This window comes from Sparus aurata, chromosome 17 (genome assembly GCF_900880675.1).
Source record: "Sparus aurata chromosome 17, fSpaAur1.1, whole genome shotgun sequence".
Lineage (NCBI taxonomy): Eukaryota > Metazoa > Chordata > Actinopteri > Spariformes > Sparidae > Sparus > Sparus aurata.
In genome coordinates this window covers 21,277,771-21,298,979 of record NC_044203.1, presented here as the reverse complement: position 1 = coordinate 21,298,979, position 21,209 = coordinate 21,277,771, and the positions used below count along the sequence as shown (strand labels likewise).

The following is a 21,209-nucleotide window of genomic DNA, read 5'->3' as shown; positions in this document are numbered from 1 at the left end:
AATAAATTGTTGATTTACAAAAGTTCTGAATACACAACAAGCAAATCTATGTTTTGCATTTTGTTCCCATACTGTACCGAAAATGAGCCGAACCGTGACCTAAAAACCCAGGTACGCATCGAACCGTACAGTTTTCTGTTCTTCTTCATTGATTTGCATCAGCATTCATGTGTTGATGTGTTAAACTCTCAAGTCAGGTTACAGTAAGATTTATACTGATGTTTCATTATGGTTACAAATAATCTCATAAACTGACTTTCAGACTATAATTAAAACATGCACAAAGTTAAGACACTTGCAGTTATGTACAGTGAGACAGAGTTATATAGATTCTAAACTTGGGAAAATAAACCACTGGTAAAATATTCAGTATTGGCAGATACAGACTTCAGATAAAAGTTGTTTTGGGGACTAATCAAAAGTTGGATCAGAACATCCCTAACTCTCTGACTATTACAGTCTCAGCCCTCTGTCCATTTTGTACAACTCCTTCTTTACTTTGTTCCAGCTGTGACCAGCTGAGAACCAACACAGGGAGTGCAGCACAGCAGCCAAAAGGCTGGGTCCTCATCGTCCCACCCTACTCTCGCTTCTATCTCTATCCTACAGAGTACTCCTGTTATTAATCCACAAAGTCTGTCTTTCCATTCTGCCTGGGCCAACGTAATTCCTTTCGTAAATCCAAAAAACCTGTGACTGAGGCAGCCTAACAAATGCAGAGGTGAATAGGAGCTTATGGGTGGACTAATGATGAAATCTTTGCTCGCAAGCACAAGTTGTCTTTTCAGCAAGCAGAAATCACCTACCACAAACATCATGTGGTTTACAGCTTGTATGTCTGCACCCATCATCACATTGCTAGCTAAAGCTGGCATGCTTAAAGCTTGAGAGCTCTGAGGCTTCAAAGCAGGACTGGCGCCAAACAAGGTTGAGAGGCTCTGAAATGACGTTTGCTCTGGACAATTTAGGGACTGGTGTGGTCTGAGGTAAAGCTAACAGACAGTCAAGTCAGTCCTTCACACTTCCCCAAGCTCAGCGTGAACTCACTGTGATCAACCAGCCATGGCGAAGGATTAAACCTACTGTTCCGCTCTCTCTCTCTAAAGGCTGCCGGAGAAAGACACAGAGAAAAGAAACTGGGTAAGGCAGGAAGAAAAGTGTCTTTCTCAAAACCTTGATAGCTTGCTTTGAGAATCCGTTGTCTGTGTGTGTGTGTGTGTGTGTGTGTGTGTGTGTGTGTGTGTGTTTGGTGCCCAGCCAGAGCTTCTACATGTGTTATACTGTTTGTAGCGTATGTTGTAACAGAGGGAGTCCAAAGATGACATCTTTGGTCTTAGCAACAACAAGCTGTGTTGTGCCAATTTACGTTGTGGTAAGAAAATTAACTTTGTAGATTTGTTTACCTACTGCATTATGGTCATTGGAAATCTCTATATTTTAGGTTGATATCAATTTTTGTGTCTGTTAGATAGGGACAATATGACAACTTAATGCCACGATTATCCTGGACAAAATAATTAATATTTATGGTAACATCCCGATAGTAAAGGTGCACTATGTAGTTTTGGGGGACACATTTTAATCAGAAGAGATCTTCATTGACTGATTTTTTATGCCTCAATAAACTGGATAAACAAACTCTTCCTTTTTTAAGCATGTTGCTTTTGTTCTTCTTATTCATCATCTTATCTTTCATGTTGGCAGATAACAAATCTGCAAACACCTTATTGGAGCGTGAAGATGTCATGCTAGCATGCATTGCTCCATAAAAACCGAAAACAACTTCTTATCATCATCAATATTTATCAGCTACAATTTCACTGATAACATAAATAGTTGAAAAAAATTCCTAAAATTACATTTATTGTGCATGTCTAGCTTTTTTGTGAGAGATACAACAGGATTTTGGAATCACTTATATTCACTTTTATCTCGATTCACGACTCTCCCACTATTGGGAATTCACCACGATAAACTTATCCCTAGTGTTTTGATAGCCATAAAATCTTTTATCCTCCAATCCCGACTGTTAAGGCATAATATTTTGTTAAACTATAGTAAAGCATCTGATCGACCAACATAAACCCTCTCTGTTGTCATTCCTTTCAGGGTCATTGTAACTGATAATAACAATAATTGTGTAATAATTAATTAGGGTTCAAACTGTATGAGATTTCATGGTGCAACCCTCCCCCTCCTTCTAGGTCTCCCTTTGACCTCCTTCACTAGCCCTTTTTACACAGCGTCTCCGCATTATCTCCGGAGCGGTGGTTCGCCAAGTCTCCGCCGATGGTGATTCAGACAGAGCGAAGCATTTCCGCCTTCACGCGTGTAATTCACACAGAAAGCCGGTGCTGCAGCTCCTAAAGAGGCGTCATGTTGATGACGTAGGTGTTTCCCCTGTTAATCTAAACCTGCTGACAGTTTATAACCATATGGATGCTGTTATAATGTGTCGTGATTGAGATTCTGACCCACCAAACATCCTGAAAAGTGACGGAGTTACGTTTTTTGCGCTAAATTACATAATTATACATAATCACCATCAGTAAAACGGAGGACGTTTTCTGGGGGAAAGTTCCCTGAAGTCTCTGTCTGGAGAGCTGACGGTCGTGGTGATTTATTTTCGTCACAAACACTCGGTGAGTTAAAGTTTTTTTTCCGGTGACAGACGCTGTTTTTTGAGCAGAAATGTGAGTAAGAGTCGAAGGACAGGCGGGAGGACAGACGCTTCTCCACGTACAGCTGCTGTATTTGTTTTCCTCATATAAGTTGCCAAAGACAGTTACAGTTACTACGTTACTTTTGTTCGGTCCTGCAACGTTGCTTTGTGGGGCATTTCTCTGTATTTAGTTGAGTGAAGGACCTGTGCAGTTATCAAACTAGTCAGACCACACGGCCCCGCTCCGCGCCTCTGGATTATCCGTTTACACTGGGACGGCTCACCAATAATGCGGCCCCGATACTACCTCCAGGGGCGGATCAGTGCTGGAGCGAAATTTCCCCCCTCTCCGCATCTGAAACTTTCACACAGAGGAGGGTGCGGAGAATTGGCACAGGATCCCCGCATGCAAACGGCAGTGTGAAGGGGCTACTGTCAAACAACCCACGTCTTCAGTGATGTGGGAAAGGAAAGCCGTGAGGGGCCTGCAGCACCCTATGCACGCACAAAACACTGAATCCATGCTAAATAGGGACTAGAGGAAAAGCAACAAAAGATGACAACAACAGTATCACAGGGAACTGTAGCTGTAGCTCACCATTTCTGACAGCTTTCCAGGGGAAGCCCAAGGAGGAAAAACAGGATTGCTAAGAATAGAGCAATGAGAAATAGGTAAGAAGCGGCTGCTTCAACCTCCCTGGACACGCCACTGTGTCACACTTTTCCTGGATGAAAAGACTCGCACGACAGCCTGCTTTGCTTTCCATAATAAGAACGTGCTCTGGGAGCTTGGGGGCCTGTCACTTTCTAGATATACTGTATGTTAGGGGTGGGAAAAATAATTGATTCTTAGATTAATCGCGATTCAGATGTGGATGATTCTGAATCGATTCACAAATTTCAAAAATCTATTTTCTACTTGTTAATTGACAACGTAATGTTGACGGAATGCAAGAGGTGGAACTCGGAAGTGCAGCACCCGGACAGTCGACGGTGTGCACACAACAAAAAACATGGGAATGTCGTGAATGTCTGTACTCACAAACAACTCATGGGTGGAACAGTCTGAGGCATTTGTTTACGCCGAGCGGCTAGAGAGCGGTGTGGAGACCGCTGTTAGCTGTTGGCTGTTAGCTGTGGCGTTGAGTGCACAGCGTCCAGGTTAACTTGTGACACCTGTAACTATTTCTGTCATTCCGCACTGCGTTCAAATGGTTACTTAAAGCCATCGTTCTCAGCCGCATACATCGTTATTAAGCTGAATCCAAGTTGATGTGAAAACTGTACACTGTCATACAGCCCGCACAGTATGTTGAAATCCAGCCCGCACTCAGTGTGAGGTCAGTCAGCAGCGGTAAAGTGTGAGACGTCCAGATCAACCTGTGATACAAACACCTGTATCGACCGTCGACCAGCTGCAGCTGTATTAATGTACTACATGTGTGCTGCTACAGGAACACTTTTCTTTTCCTTTTGGTTCTTGGCAAAGCAGCATGTTTGCTAGCAAATGTAACCTTCCAGTTGACTTGCCACATTTCTTTCATTTGTTTTATTAATTAAATATATTGGAAGTAAATTAAGTATGGATCATTACAAATACTTTGGTTTGAAAGTGCCAAGTAGTCACACAGTGAGAAAAAAGTAGGAAGTGATTAGCAAACTCAGATTTAATTATTATTAATTTTTAAATCATGCATGGAAATGTACATAAAAAAATAGCTGCATCGGGAATCGGTTTAGAATCGAATCGTTGACCTCTGAATCAGAATCGAATCGAATCGTGAGGTGCCAAGAGATTCCCACCCCTACTGTATGTACTCACAGAGGGAGGCAGGGTGGGAAGAAGAAGAAAGAGGGACCCAGAGACCGACAGAAAAGGACAGATGAAAGGAGAGTCGCAGAGAAAGAGGGATCTGTTTCCTGTTTACAGAGAGCAGAAAGCACAAGAAACAAAACAGCAGGCTGCTAGACTACAACACACACACACACACACCACACACCACACACACACACACACACACAACCTTCCCTCCTCTGTGTCCTGATTGATTACACAGAACAGATTTAGCCCCAAACTTTCCCATCTATCTCTGTGTGTCTTGGTGACATCTGGGGGCCTGTGATTTGTTCTCAGTACCATATCCTCCCGCTGTCCCTGCTCTGGCCAGCAGCCGTGTTAACAGGATCAGGCTTACAGTAAGTGCGCACCCCTCGCCAGCTGTGTGCCCAAACACTCCCGGCAACATTCCCAATCCAGGACAGACTTCCTAGCAATTCTACGCAGCATGCAGTCTCTTCCTCTTTGTGGTGTTGGTGGCAAAGAGTGTTTTTTCTGCTCCACAGAAGCGGGGTTTTAGCTTCATACATTGCAATAACATTAATGATCCAAAACTTTATTTTCCATGCGTCACTTAAAAAGAAAAAGGCTTTTGATGTAATGGCTTCAATGGGCCCAAAGTTAGGATGACATGATTCGTGTCCAGCAGACATCTGGAGACCCCATATAATAAAACCAGTGAGCAAAGAGAGCGGCTGGGTCACTTCAAGTGTGTATAATATATGTATACTGTAGTTTGCAGCATCAGCCTTCAATGAAAAAAAAAACTGTAGGTCATGAAAAATTACATTTGTTGTCATACAGTTCAAGCAGAGCCATTGAAGGCTAGCAAAGAAAGATGTCTATCAGTTGATGTCATCGGCAGTCATCATGCAGCTGACTTGCTTGTTAGCACACTTGGTCCTCATTTATCCCATTTAATACTACTGGTTTACAGTTAAAGCTGTTTGATTTATGAGACCATATTTCAAAAAGTGGACCCTAAATCGCCAATTGGCTGCTGCAAAATATACAGTCAATCACTGGACAAAGTTCTATGCGCAAACACACATGCATTTCCTATCCAAGCTAGTGTTATCAATATTTCATTTAAGCAGCTCCGTCAAGAGGTCAATAGCCCCTACAGACACACACACGCACACACACAGTCACACACCTAGTCACACTACATAACATCCAATAAGCTTTCACAGTGAGTTCCAAACGTTCAGCAATAACTTTTGCTTAATGACTGCAGGTGAAATCCACTATGAGCCAGTGGCATGACTAATCTGGCCATCCTCTTTCCAATCTGGCCTTGTTAAGAAGTCACACTGATTTTCATCTCTATTTCTAACACTGTGCCTCTGAGGACCCTGTTCTAATAAGGCTAACGCTGCAAGCAGTTTTGGAAAATTTCAAGCAAGTCCATCTAAAAAAAGCCAAATAATTTTACAGGCAAAACGCTGTGTTTCGGGGTGTATGAAAATGCATAGCAAATGCAAAAAATAAAAAAGTCAAATCTCAAGTGCAGTTTAGCTCCTGCTTTTCCTGCATTTTTTAAGCCAGGCTAGTCCCCCTACAGTAAGTACAGAGGCAGTATCCTGCTGCTGTCTCTCCCCAGAGAGATGTAGCCACACTGACCCACATCCCAGCCTCTGGCAGATTACACTGCAGCACATGTGACAAACACACACACACACACACACGCACACGCACACGCACACACACACGCACACACACACACACACACACACACACACACACACACACACACACACGCACACACATGCACACACACACACACACACACACACATTCCCGAGTTACATGAGCACAGTGTGTCTGACATTTGTGGCTTGTAGTAATGCAATTTCTGATGGCTTAGCATACAGGCCCGTGCATGCACACTCAGAAAAACAATGGGCCTGTTGTTCTGCAGTCCATCAGAGAAGAGTATCTGGTGATACAGCTATCAGAGTGACCGGGCCAGGACAACGCTCAAAGAGTCCTCAGACATATAAACACACAGACCCACACACATGCACACAGACACTCAGAGTAGCAGCCTGGTAGCAGATAAGAGCTAGAGATGGATGGCTGTGTGTATGCAGGCCCAGGGGGGAGTGCTGTACCTTGGTCAGGGTGAGCCTGGGGCAGATAGCTCGCTGTCACACAACGAAGACAGAGCACAGAGCTGCCACAGCAGGGTTTTGTCCTTTCTGCCCTCCTCCAGCTCTCTTCCCTTTCAGTTAAACAACATGTACTGATGGAAATTAAGAGTGCAATCACACTTTTGACAGTGTAGTCACACTTCTGATTTCTTCTCTTCGTGGAAAAGACAACATTATATTTGTTTGGCGTCACAGTGCCTTAAAGGGATATTCCGGCGTAAATTTAATCCATGGTCTAACACATCGTGACACTGAGTAAGACCCTCCTCGAGAGAGTTTTCTGACCGCTATAAATGCTCAATTCCGTTCTATTCCCTGTCAGCTCTCGATCATAACTGTTATAAACTGGTAGGCAAGACACATATGAACTTTGATTGCATTTCCATGGAGTAATAATCATACATTCGGTTCTCTGCGCACTCGGTAATTGACTCGTCAGGGCTTCCCCACAACAAGCGTTGTGTTCTTGGTCTTTTCTGAGGTTGCTAAAACTACATAAGCTAGCGGTCACAAAACTTGATCTCTCAAGGGTGTGTTAGACCATGGATTATCTTACGCCGGAATATCCCTTTAATTAGAAACAACCCTGTAAACAAAGACTAAACTAGAATGTCACTTAGTAGAGCACATACTTTTGCCAAGGCCCAACAGTCCTCTTTAATTCAGTCAAGCCTAATCTGATATCAAACTCAACAACCCTGAATCCCTCATAACTACTTAACCCTGATTTAAAGGGATAGTTCGGGTTTTTTGAAGTGGGGTCATATAAAGAACATATCTATAGTCGATCTGTATTCCGCCGCTCGCAGATCAGCTGTTGCCCAGTTACGCTAGTGCGTAGGGATATGGGGGTTCTGCGGTTGAGAAAATGTAGTGCCAAAAGAAAGCGCGGTCTGACGGCAATGTAAAGCGGTGTGAATTTTACCTATACAACGTACACTTGAACTTATATAGATTTTTTTACGTGAGCCTTGTTTAAGGTTGTTAATTTCGCTTTTTCGCTGGACCCCGTTCACTGCAGTACAAAGCTGAGTGTCTGGGCTGGAGCGGCTCTCTACTTCTCCAAACTGAGGCTGCGCTGATCGGCATTTACGGTAGAGAACAGATCGACTATAGACATGTACTTTATATGACCCCACTTCAAAAAACCCGAACTATCCCTTTAAAGCAACATAATGTAACTTTTTTACCTTAAAATGACAGCTTAAAAATCATTTTAAAAAGGTACATTGTCTTATAATGGGGTGAATGGTGACTCTGTCACAGCAACTCCTCCACCCTATCACTTGTTTCTGCATTATGTAACTTCAGTGAGAAGGTAGGATCACAGCATAACATATATGTTTACTTCGACATACACGTTTTTAACACATAACGTTATTATGACATAATGAGTTTTGTTTGTAGTTACATCTACGTTATATCTGAGAAATTGTTACAGACCTGGGATTTGCATTTATGATGGTGGTGTTGCACTCTGAAACTGTGGGGGGTAACTAAATTCTACTCATTTCTACCTAATGTTGCTTCAAGCTCTCCACATCTAGGATTCACATCATATTAGATACCAGCGACCTAAATACGTGATTTTTTTCCCTTCGAAATCCATGCATTAATCCCAATCCATGAGATTAATGAAAATGCTGAAATCTCACAACATTAAAGAAAGCAAGGAAAAATCAATGGATCCGTCCCTTTATTCAGAACAGAAGTTAAAGCCGTCTATTCTGGGCCAAGGACGATCCTCCAGCCAAGTTTTGTGAAAATCTGTTCGGTAGTGTTTCAGTAATCCTACTTACAAACCAAACAAATAACAAATAGACTGGGATGAAACCATAACCCTATTAATACCTTACCAGTAGGGCTGACTGGTGGTGACAGGCCTGTTTCTGTAGGGAGCTGCCCCTGCCATTGCCCTAGACCAAGGTACTAGTTTTAAAACTAGCGTTAAACCCCCTCCACTGCACTGTGGCTGCCTGCTACTGAAAAACAGTATGGTTGGGTCAAATTCAGAGGACAAATATCCCCACAGAGATAAATAAAGTGTAACTCAAGGCCACTGTGCACACACAAAATACCCTCCTTTTAAATGAGTTACCGCACAAAGTAATTTTCTTTTGAGATTTAAATTCCTGTTTCACAAACAACAACAAGCTTATGAACAGCTGGATGGAAAGGCCAACGCACACCCACAAACAAACAGTGTCATGCACATTAAAAAGGCACACAAACAAACATTCCAGGCCAGAATGAGGAGAGACATCTGTGTGCAAGTGTGTGTCACACAATTGTTTCTTCACGAGTCAGCAGAAATTGGACATATTCCACTTCCTCCTATGGCGGGTGTGGGAAGGGGGGTGGGCAAGGAGCAGGGCTGTCGCCATGGAAACTATGTCTTTTCCTGTCGGGTCATATCTCAGACTGAAACAGATGCTGTGAGCAACATACGGGCACATGAACAGCACACTATTACAAAGAAGGGAATTGTTGGAGCCAAGATGAACAGTGTATAGAGTTACTCAACGATACCGGGCTGAGCTGTTACAGACCTTTTTGTTTCAGTTTGTTCAGGTGTACAAGGTGCCTCTTACAGCCTCATACTATCCAAGCACAGGATATGTACATGCAGTCAACCACATCATTGGATGACTAGGAAGTGCTAGGTAAAAGCTAACTGCAACAAGCCAAACACAATTTCATTCAAGCTAACAAAGTTGCATTGACATATCCAGGTGTAAAAGGAATGTCGAAAAATAGGATTTGGCTATTTTCCTAATGACACAATGAAAGTAGGGCTAACAATTGAGAATACATGTCCTGTATAGACATTGAAATCTACTTTTCCCTCACATAAGCCAGATCTGTATGCATTTCACTCACACCTTATAAAATGTATGTCCCCAATATTGACTCATCTAACATGGTCCCCAACCACAGTATTCCAGCTACCTTTAATCTTTTTGATACTAAAGTTGTAGATCTTTCTGATCCAAACCATTAGGTTCGGTTATTGCTTCCGCCCACAGATGACCTCAAACCTGTGGTATATTATTTTTGGGCTACTTGGGAAAAGCTGTAAACAAAACAGTAACATATTACCTATTCAATTGATGTGACAAACTTGCTACAGCAGCAGATACCTAACTGCATTAACACATCATTCTCACTCGTTTGACAAACATTGTCTGCCTGTCGGATGATGCAGGGGCCGGTAAGTGTGTTGTTTTTTTTCAAAGCTGTTTGAGAATGATGATGTGAACCAGAAAAACAAAGCAGCATCCCAGTAAAACCAAACTAATGTGCTGAAAGAAGTAGGGCTGCTACTAGTGATTAATCTAATAGTTGACAGCTAATCAATTAATTGTTGCAGCTTTAGAAAGCACTTGGCTGAGGAGAATTTTAGAGTTGTCAGATAATTCTCTACAGGTTAATCACTAAAACTTGACATTACACCTCACACATCCAATGATCCTTTAAGTAGAGATGCAAATTTTAATCAATTAGCTGTCAACTATTACATTTAATCACCAACTATTCTGATAATCAATTTGAGTTATAAGAAAGAGGTAAAAAAAAAAATATATATATCTTAATTATGATTCTTAAATGTGAATATTTTCTGGATTCGTTACTCTATGACAGTAAATTCAGTATCTTTGGACTGTGGACAAAACAAGGCACGTGAGGACCATCTTGAGCTTTGGGAATCAAATTCTTTTTTAACAATACTTAACATTTTATAGCTCAAACTGCTATTCAATTAATCAATAAAATAACCAACAAATGTATTGACAATGAAAAATATTATTACTTGGGAACCTCGCTTTAAATATTTTTACAAAATGTCCTCCAAGATCCTGCAAATCCCACAATAACGTCTTGTGTGTTAATCAATCAAAGTGCTGAGAAGCATTCTATCCTGTTCTCAAAGAGAAAAGAGGGACCCATCATTCATTTACTGGAATGTGGATCACTCGCAAGCTGAGACTCGCTTCTTCAAAATATTTATGTATTCCTATCCACAATCATCCATCACAGATTTTAGTTCTTCTTCCGATAAAGTTCTTTAACAAAGCTATTTATTGTGAAGGTTCACACAGTCAACACTGTGGAGTAGATAGAGTTAATAATAAATACAGAACAATATTTACAACTGACTACTTGAAAAAATGCCCATTATGACACCTGGCTGGTTGCAGTAGAAAGTGGGGACAGACTATGCTGAAAGACTTTCTCATTGTTAGGAATGAGCTTTACAACATTATATGACAGTGTGAGAAACACTTCATTCAGAGCAGCAGCTTTTATTTGTATTGGATGGAGGTTATGAGTGATCTCTGCCATATTGTGCAATAATTTAGTCTTGTGCTATGCTTATATTGCTGTCTACATATTCCCTCATGATGTCATCTCAATACAACAGTGGAGGGGCATAAGCCAGCATATTGAGAAAAGAAATAGACCATTCTCTCCTTGTCAGAGGAGATACATTGCAGAAAACAAGATACTGCAGCTATGAGATGAATTAAACCTCTGCTGAATAATAGGCTAAATCCTATTTCCTTATCATTAAGCCGGCAGAAACAGTGTGTCCATCCAGCTGAGACACACTGAGTGTGACAGACTCTGAATCATCTGTACAGGCCCTATATGCACTCTAAATATACTGCACCATAGCGTAGGCTTGCTTTCACAGCTATACAGTATTTCAGTTTCTAGCAATGCTGTTAATGAGGAGTCAAAGTACAGCGAACAAGGCAGGGTCATTGAGGGTTATCACAAGGGATGACAAACAGCAAAGATCATACTCAACATGCCCCTCACATGAGCACACACATCAACAATTGATGCCCATAAAGAACATATACACTGAACACACATGCACACAGCTTAGGTTTATGTGTTTGTGTTGGCCTTTAGCTGGTTCAAGCCTCAGGAGAGAGAAGGGAGCTGGCAAGACTCCCTGGTGGCACTGACTGACCCACTTCTATGCAACTCTATCCCTAATGTGACCCACTGGAGAGCCAGAAAGGACACACACACACACACACACACACACACACACACACACACACACACACACACACACACACACACACACACACACACACACACACACACACACACACACACACACACACACACACACACACACACACAGAATTGCCTGCCTACAAACCCCAGAAGACTGAGAAAAAAACTACTAAATGCTGCTGATGGCATCTCTCTCCTTCTCATCCCTCTCTGCTTTCTGTTTCTCTCACTTTGTCTAAAGATCAGCCATTTAAGTCTCTGCTATCTGATCTAGCTAAGCTAGCTATCAACATCCGGAGTGAGTTTCTGTCAAGTCTGAACTAAATCTAGGCCATTAGATTGGCGTAAAACAGTCTATCTAATAATGCAAAAGGCAAGACAAAGGTAGCACACACAAACTTGCTTTTCATTAACAAGATATGTATGGTCTAATTATAAGTAATCACAGCATCCCAGGTTCGCGCTCAATCAAGGACCTGTCTTGCATGTCATCCTTTATTTTACGTTTCCTGTCACTCTCAGCTAACTCATCTAATCAAGTCTAAAACTGCACCGACATGCTTGTAAATCATGTCATAGTACACATAAAATAGCTAGACCTGTGAGAAGTAAAGCTGCTTTTTGCTGCAATGTCACACTGCCAAAAACCATTGATGCAAAGTGTGGAGATGAATCTGTCTGATGTGTGCTGTGATCAGACAACATTATTAAAAACAAAACCCACCTCAGAGAGGAAGTAATTAGACGTCTTGCTGACAGCTGGTGTTTGCGCAATGTTTTCTTGTGAGAGTAGGATTTGATCAAAACGACAACTTTGAAGTAAACAAAGTCAGACTGACAGTTCCACTGCGAGAACAGACGCAAGAGGTGTCACTACACTTGCTCTAGTCTTTTGTGCAAACATTAATGAATTCAAATTGAAACTGAAATTTTGATTTCAAGGTTGCAGCTTTCAGTTGCCTCAAACTCTGCCGTTTCTTTGTCAGAGAACTGCACCTTCAGGCTTTCAGTAGTTGTCTCAGTGTTGTGTTCAGCCAGTTTGCGCAGCTGCTTTTCAAGACGGACTTCTAATTGCATTGCCTCTAATTCCTTCTGAAGGCCGTCATTCATCTTGGAGCATTTGAAGAGCTGTGATTCAGTCTCCTCTAACATCAGATTCTTATCCTCATGCATCTTTTGCAGTGTGCCTTCAAGAGTCTTTCTATAAGACCTCTGTACTTCAAGATCATCCAGAGTCTGAGACAGTTTCTTACAGAGCATTTGGATCTGTGATTTCATATCCTCGCTCTCCATCTTTGAGGAGTGGAAATTAGACTGACCCTTATTTAGCTGGGATTTCAAGCCACGTTTCTCTTTCTCCATCAGCTCTTTCTCATGGCCCCATGTTTTCTTTTCTCAAGGATAATCAAGGATACAAGACAGCACATCCTCTGGATTTCCAATTTGACTCTGCCCTCAAATGCAACTTGGGTGAGCTTCACCTTGCTGTCCCTCAGCTCGCACCTTATGCTTCTTGGAAGGGAAAGCAAAGCAAATTCATTTCCTTTTCCCCATGTCTCACAGCTTTGTCTTTTGCTGGACTTCTGTGTTTTATCTCAGCTGTCTTCTCTGTCTTCTCCTTGCCTGCATATGTTCTCTCCTCACTTCTCTTCTATTTCTCTCTTCTGAATCTGAGCTTGATTTCTCATCAGGCTTCTTTCTCTTCTCTTACCTTCTGGTGCTGTTGTTTCTCACCATCAACAATTTCACTAACCTATGGTTGGAGACCTAAAGTACATCAAATAAAATGGCAGAAACATCAGAAATGTCCGAGTCAACCAGAAGTGACTCGTGCTGCCTGCTGTCATATTGTAGTGATCGGGTCTAAGAGGATACAAGTTGTTTGGATATATGAATGATATTAGTTCAAACGTGGACCAACATTTTTAACATTTAGCTTGCCTTTCTCTTTAAAATTTCTCTTTGAAACTAAAAAAGGATCTTCCATGGATTGGGGAGCTTCTTTCAGACTATAGGAATAAGTTAAACATTTTCTTGGCAATGATTTAAATAAATTACTTCAGGGGAGACTTATTGGATTTTTTTTTGTTGCATTTTTTGCAAACTGGCTCAGTTCTTTCATTGTGGTTGATGAACCAATGTAGTTTTTATTATTTTTATTATTGTTATGGATATAGCTACCACTGTGACTATTAACCTCTTTTCCATATATTTATCAGTGTTAGATTTATTGCATGATATGCTGGTGTAATTCAGCCTTCTGGGCACCAGTTGTCCAGAGGGTTGAATCACAAATCACAACATTTCACTCTGGTTGACTCCTCTTTCCAGGTGCATCCTGAGGAAAACCCAGTGTGGGGGTCCAAACCACTAAGCAATTTTCTTTTTGTAATCTTTTACTCTGATATGTCCTAAATAATAGAGGCTTTTTAACTAAATCCTTGGCGTGGGGCAACTGTACCTAAAGTAAGCCCGGGTGCTTCTGTTTTCTAAGTAAAAAAGAGTAAATCATATGCCATGACCCCTGGGCTGGTTTTCCTCCCTGAACTCAACAGTGGATACAATTTGTAAAGGTGAAAGTCCAAGGATTAAAACACTCAAAAAAAGCCAAAACTTTACGACAGGCTTTATTCACCAAACCTTTATCACTAGTTCCTCTCGCACCAGTTTCAGTGCACCCTACACTAGACTTCTACTAGACTACACTTCAAACAACTCAAAATGCCTGGCTTGATATAAAACTAACCATCTGTGAGGATTTCCCCATACAGATAATCGCATTCAGAGATTAATAAAGACAAAACCCACATCTACTTAAAATGTAACACCACAAACATGACTCTCTCTGCCTGGTGGAAAGGACATAAAATACTTAACCTCAAGCTATCTCCTTCTACTCTCATTCCTCTCAGGCCTAACCCTGTGTTTAAAATCAATAAGGAACCCATCAACTTCACTGTGTGGAAATGGAGAGGAGTAACCAGCCGGGGGCACCTATTTAGTGGCAGCACTCTCATGACCTTTGACCTTCTCAAACATACATACTTACCCAACCACTGTCATTACCAGTACATTTAGCTGAAAGAGTGCATGAAAAAGAAAATTAATATCCATTGAATTGCACAACTCTTCCCTTACAGCTTAAACTAAGTTCATTTCGACCCCCCACCATTAATATGCTGTTTCAATACTGATAGGCAAATGGAAAGCTGACTTGAATCAATCAGACACCAAAAATAATACATTCTCCACGTCATATAACTCAAAAACGTAATGAATTCAATACAATGTCCTGCACAGAGTACACATTAACCACTCACTAAACAGGCTTCACAGACAGCAACACCTTTGCACTCTGTCCCACTGCAACATACAGCCACTTCCAGTCATTCTGGCTCTGTTCACCAGTTGGAGATCATGGGAAATCTGTCAGAGATCCAAAGCCTCAGAATACTCCCCCCCCCAATCTCTCTTGAAAACGATGATACCTCACTCACAAAACCAAAACACCCCCAAACCGTCCTCCTGATGCCATTAACTGTGGCCAAGAAAACCCTATTATTTAGCTGGAAAGACAGAAGAAAATTACTATTAAACCACTGGCTCAGTCTGTTAACAGACCACGCAAACCTGGAAAAGCTTCTTTCAACCCCAAAGGAAAATATGATTCCACTCCATTAACACCTGGTCTCCTTTCCTTTAGCTCATCTCAAGCGGATATTTCTCTACACCGCTTCAATCAATCCTAAATTATTGCAAGCTGACAAAAGAATATTCTGCTGGGTTTTTTCTGAGCAACTAATATCCAGGAATTTAAATGGTAAATTCTACCACTGACTTCAGACACGGTCCAGCAATGTTTCTGATGTAGTCTTGTTTGAAATTACCCCAGGCATCTTGTCCTGCATTATGTTTTTTTTTTAAGTTTCAATGTGGCCAATTTCGGTTGATAATATCAGCTAACTGATATATCGATCGGGCTCTATTCTGTAGTTCTGCTGAGATGCCCTGGCCTAGAAATCGAAAAAAATGTGCAGCGAAAATAACGAGCAGCCACTCAGAGAAGCATATTGCTCTGCTGCTAATATCAGGTCTCAGTGGCTGAGAGAGAGAGAGGCTTGATCTTTCTCTGTCTATTTATGTAAGCAATGACGATGACACAAAGCATGGTGACCTAAGTTTTGGGCGACACACAAGCTGGTATGAGCTCCTGTGGCATACTGTGTACTAAATGTGTGTACATGCATGTGTCTGTTTATGTGTATGTGTGTGTTTGCATGTGCGTCTGATCCGGCAATAGTCTGGAAGGAGGAACAATGGCATTCCTGTGCTCTGAGCTCCAGGTGGCTGTGGAAACCCAATCCCAAACCAAGCCTTGCTGGCACACAGAGTGCCGGGAACGCCGAATGCTGCTGCCTCCCTCCGGAGACGTGGGCCAGAATAGAGCTATTGTTCCAGATCAGCTCGGAGCAATAAATGCACCACAGCCACCCTCTATGACAAACACATAGAGTGGATGTCAGAGATTTTCACTTAACTTTCACTTTCATATTTAATATACTGAGTAACAAATCTGAGACAAAAATGAAATTTTACTCGTATCTGGTGACTAAGAACAGAGAAAAACAAAACATCTTGGTTGTATTTGTGCATGCGCTTTATAGTTGGGAGTTTTGTAAACAGTTAACTAATTATTACATTCCAGAGCATGCTACTGTCATGATTATTACCACCTGTATTACCACTTGCACAGTGGAAACGTGACGAACTTGAGCTATTACTTACACATATCCTTTGTATGGGCAAAAAACACAGTGACGTATGTATACTACACACACAAGTTTTGTCATTGATGTCACTCAGTTAATAGCACAGCCGTGTTTTATCCTAATCCACATAACCGCCTCTCATTAAGTTAGGTCCTGAAGACTGGTCAAAATGTTCCCAATGTGTGAAAATCTCAAATCAGCCCTCACAAATATTTGAGTACTGGTACACATACACACACACAGGCACATCTGCCGACGCCTGAACTCACACTCAACACACACAGGGCAGGAAACGCATCATGCCGACTCCATGGCCTTGAAATGAGGAACATGATTCATTTCCTTTCCATGCTGGACAGTCGTGGCTTAACACAGGGCTAAGTTCAGATATAAACCACTGAGGCAAGGCCCTGGACATGACACACATACAAAACCCAGGTCTGGAAAAATGCATGTGCTGCTGTGAACTTGCAACTCACATGTACTGTGTTCACTTTAAGGCAGCAAGCGTTTTCTTCTTTTTATGATGCTGACCTTCATGGTTAAGCGAAGTCAGTGCTTCTTTTATGTGATTTGGCTGCAGATGTTCAAAGCATTGATCAAAGCCATCGGCCCATGTTCGGGCACTGTGGGACCAATTCTACAGGTAGTGCAAATGTACAGCAGCTTCCTTCCAGCTACACAGCAGATTCTCCTCCAGCACATGTACAGGTAATGCCACACACACCCAGACACACACGCACTGGGGGATAAATAATACATGCTCCTCTTTTCTCTCCCTTTAAAGAACATGACAGATTAATTTAATTGGCTCCCTGTCAATCCTACCTCTTCATCGGCTCTGCTCAGCAACTGCAGACTCTTGCAGGATTGATAGCGAATCCATTTTCCTATCTCTTGAGATAATTACAGCATTGTTAATGCATGCTCACACTAGTGCACACTCATTCTCCCTTCTTTCGCCCGCTGAAGGAGTCTATCTTTTGCGCACAGAGGTCAAGCCCCACATGCTTCAACCAAACCCTGTAAAAAAGGTCTTTAGTGATTGAGTTACACAAAACGTAATTAACCTCTGTTCACCAGAGGACGGAGGCCCTTGAAATCTGCTGCCCTACAAAAGGAGAGAAAGAGGTTCATTCTGGCCACTGGATATTCTCTTCCTGCGTGTATAAAGCTAAGCTAAATCATCTGACCTCTATCAGGACACAGTAGACACAACAGGCATCCAGGGGTTAAATTCCGGGTGTACAGCTCATCTTTCCAGGCTGTGATGCAATACTCAAGCCCTGAAGAAGTGTGCAGGGATACATGAGGAAGCCTCCACCAGGAAGAGTTGTACATACACAGTCCATAAAATCAGCATTGTGTGCACAACTTTCAACATGGACTGTTTTTTTTTCTTTTTGGTATGCCTCTTGAGGCGAGCTGGCGGCTGATAACTATCTCGTCAGTCATTTGAATAGACGGTTAAGAAAACTCGATGCAGTCAAATGCGGCAAGTGTGAGATATACCGTTAACCTGGCAGTGGCCCATTCACGGCAACTCGACAGCCAGGAGTCAACGCGAACATAAGATGGCTAGAGAAGTATTTAACGAGGATATAACCGACGGAATGGGCATGGTTTCATTCAGCATGCCCCAGGCTGTGTAGAGCAGCGACCGTCGGCTAACTAGCGGTGAGGGAAAGTGACATTTTTTGTGTGTTTAACGGTCGGTCGCATCACATCCCCGTGGCTTGGCTGCTTCTGTCAACAAGCACCTCTCTGCCATAGCGCCAGTCTGCGGCTACCAGATAACGTTCAGTGGTCCGCTGCTCAGAAACAAGCCAGCGTTTGACAGTGTGGCTCTCTCAAACACACACACACAAAACTTAAATGCGGCTTTTTTAAAAACACAAAATGTTAGCTTACCTTGAGTGACGAGGCGGCTCAATCCTCTGCTAGACCCGCAGGAGACCGCAGGCTAGCTACGAGGCAGAAAACTGACGCCGATACGATACAAAGTATCACAGCTAAGTTAGCGGGCTAGCTAGCTTAGCGAGCTAACGATGGAAGTGGGGGTGAAGGGGGGGAGGGAGTGTGGTCCTCTCTGTGTCGTCGAGACAAACCAGTCCCCTGAATTAAATTTAAAAAACACACAGAGACACACACACACGGGGGATGTGGTGTTCTCACGTTAAACGTGGCTACGAGAGCGCAAGCAGTCCGGTGTCAAAAGGATGCGGTAAGAGCGGAGACATCCGTCAGAAAGGAGAGCGAGTGTGATGACTGCTCGGTCGGCAGTGCAGCTATGCGGTGTGGGCTCGCTCTCTCTCTCCGGGCGGACGCGCTGCCGCTGCCTGCTGGCCTGGCTCTGTCTCACTGAGAGAGAGAGAGAGAGAGAGAGAGAGAGGGGGAGGGAGAGGGGGAGAGAGAGAAGGGGGGAAAGAGGAGCCTGGCTGCTGATGTGCGGAGCAAACAGAGGCAGCATCACTGCTCATCCCTCCCTTCATTACCTCAACCCGGAAGAAATACTATAACTGATCTCCTGCTATTTTACATAGGCGGAAAAATCCGAGAGCTGCATGCAGACTGCTGTCATCAGTGTTGGTCTGCTGCAATCTCCCGGCATCTTTGAAAATGATATTGGCAAGACTTGAGTCAACAATAAACACATGCAATCATAATATTTATTTGACAAACAAAGCTTGACATAATGAGACTGGTGCAGCCAGTAAGCTGAACTGAGTGAGTAACAGTGATTTATACAATTTAGGCCTAAATGTAATCATACCAATAACCATGTCAAAAAAGTTCAGAAAAGTCAAACAGCACCAGTCAGATAGTATGTATGTTATGTGTTATGGGTGTAAATCTCCCATCATGAATCACAATATGGTCAACAACAACAAAAAGATAATCATATTGTGATTACTTTGTTTCATTTGTTGGGGTCTGTACCAAAACAAACATGTTTTCTCACATCTGGAGAAAAAAGGTTTGTAGGCCAGGACACTCTGCAGCACTACCACACTTTCATTAGGAAGCTGCTTTGTCACACATTTTGCCTTTTTTCCAGTGAATAACTGCAGCCCTACTGGAGGGTTACATTTGATCTTGTTTGAGGCAAAGTTATAACCTCTAAAACTGCAGGGAGGCTGCAGCTTCACATGTACAAGAAGGGAATTTCAACTGTTCCATAACTTCCATTCTTTTATATGAGGAGAAGACAAAAACATCTAAACACGAAGACGAAGCTATTTAAGACAAAAGAGACGAGGCATAGGTGTTGAAGAACCACACGGATAACCAAGTAGATCATGCCAATATCCGAGTAAAAGATTTATGTCACCCGCTTTTTGGCATGAATAGGCAGTATGAAGTATTTGTATGACACCAGCGGCTCAAAGACCATGTTTATCCTGTTTTATCCAACGATGAAAAAACAGCAACACTTTGGCCCTCAGGGAAGCCGCTGCTGTTCATGCGGAAAACATGACTTGCAACACCCACCCAAAAGACTGCTTCTTTCATTAGCAGTAAATGTTGAGACTAAACGGAATTAAAACGTGCCTTCTGACCTCGTTGTAGCGTTTATCGAGTGTTAGTGCGCCTGTTAGAAATACAAGCACCTCAAATATTCTCCTCTACAAGTTTGATGTTCATTTTTATTTTATTCATTTTACTTGAGGGCATTGCAACGTTTCCTTTTCGCTATAAAACTTTAAACTTAGTACTACAGTACTTTAAATTTTGAAACATATCACAGCCCACAAAAACACAGGATATGAAAAACGTTTACAGGATCAGACATCCCTGCCATGTTTCTTCTATTCTTAGTAATCCGTCTACCTGCCTCCTGAACCTATCCGTCTATATTAATCAAAGCTGCCTCATGTTGCCCAAAGTCTTAACAGGCCATTAGCTGATACCATCTTGACTGTGCAGGGAAGTCTCATCTGAAGTAAAACTTTCGACTTGACAATGCACACATTTCTATGAAATATTACTGTGTTTTGGAATATGTATGTAAACTGCAAAGCACTGCTGTTAACAGGGTCCGTATGGCAGAGGGCCATAACTTCCAACTGTTTTTATGAGCCACTACTTGCAAACATGCCATCAATCTGATGGGACTTCAGATGCAGCAGAGAGCTTGTCATTTATTGCTTTATATTGAGGATCAAAATTGGACTGAAAAAGTAGAGAGAAGAGAGTGGAAAGAAAAGAAAACTGGCTCCACTTTTCCACAACAACGTATAGGAGGGCTGTTTATGGATCAAATAGGATACTCTCAGTTATAAGAAGCCATAAATAAGATGTCAACAGTATTTCTCACTATTACCTGTACCATCGGGGGAGTGTTTAAATGCCTTGACTGCAGGCATAACCTTTTTCTCGTCACAATTTATTACCAGAAAAGGGAGAAGCACTGGGGAGAGCTCAGTCCGTTGTCGGCGCCAGGCAGAGCTAGCAGCCTGACTCTATGACTTCATTTTCTTCCGTTGATACCATTTTACCGACTTGGGAATTGTAAATACTATTTTTGATTGGCAATACATCTGCGAGTGTAATTCGGTTAAGGATTCCAGGCGACCATTATGTGATGTGCAAGATATGGTGTCAGTCCAGTTTTACAGAGTTACACATGCAAATTGTTTTGTGTCAGCATCGCTGCCAAACTCCTGTTGCACATAATGAAGTCAGTGAACGGCTGTGTCTCATTTTTATGACTCAACCTGCAACCTGCACAGACAGAAAACACTCTGCTCAGA

The 21,209-nt window shown here is 42.3% G+C and overlaps 1 protein-coding gene across 1 annotated transcript in view; it reads right to left on the bottom strand.

Annotated features, from left to right (window-relative positions):
* galnt1 (UDP-N-acetyl-alpha-D-galactosamine:polypeptide N-acetylgalactosaminyltransferase 1) overlaps window positions 1-18,887 on the bottom strand; it is a 50,967-nt gene extending 32,080 nt beyond the window's left edge. The window contains exon 1 of the mRNA XM_030392722.1: window positions 18,367-18,887. The gene's annotated coding sequence lies outside the window, so the exon portion shown is untranslated. The remainder of the gene's footprint in view (window positions 1-18,366) is intronic.
* Between the last annotated feature and the right edge of the window lie 2,322 nt (window positions 18,888-21,209).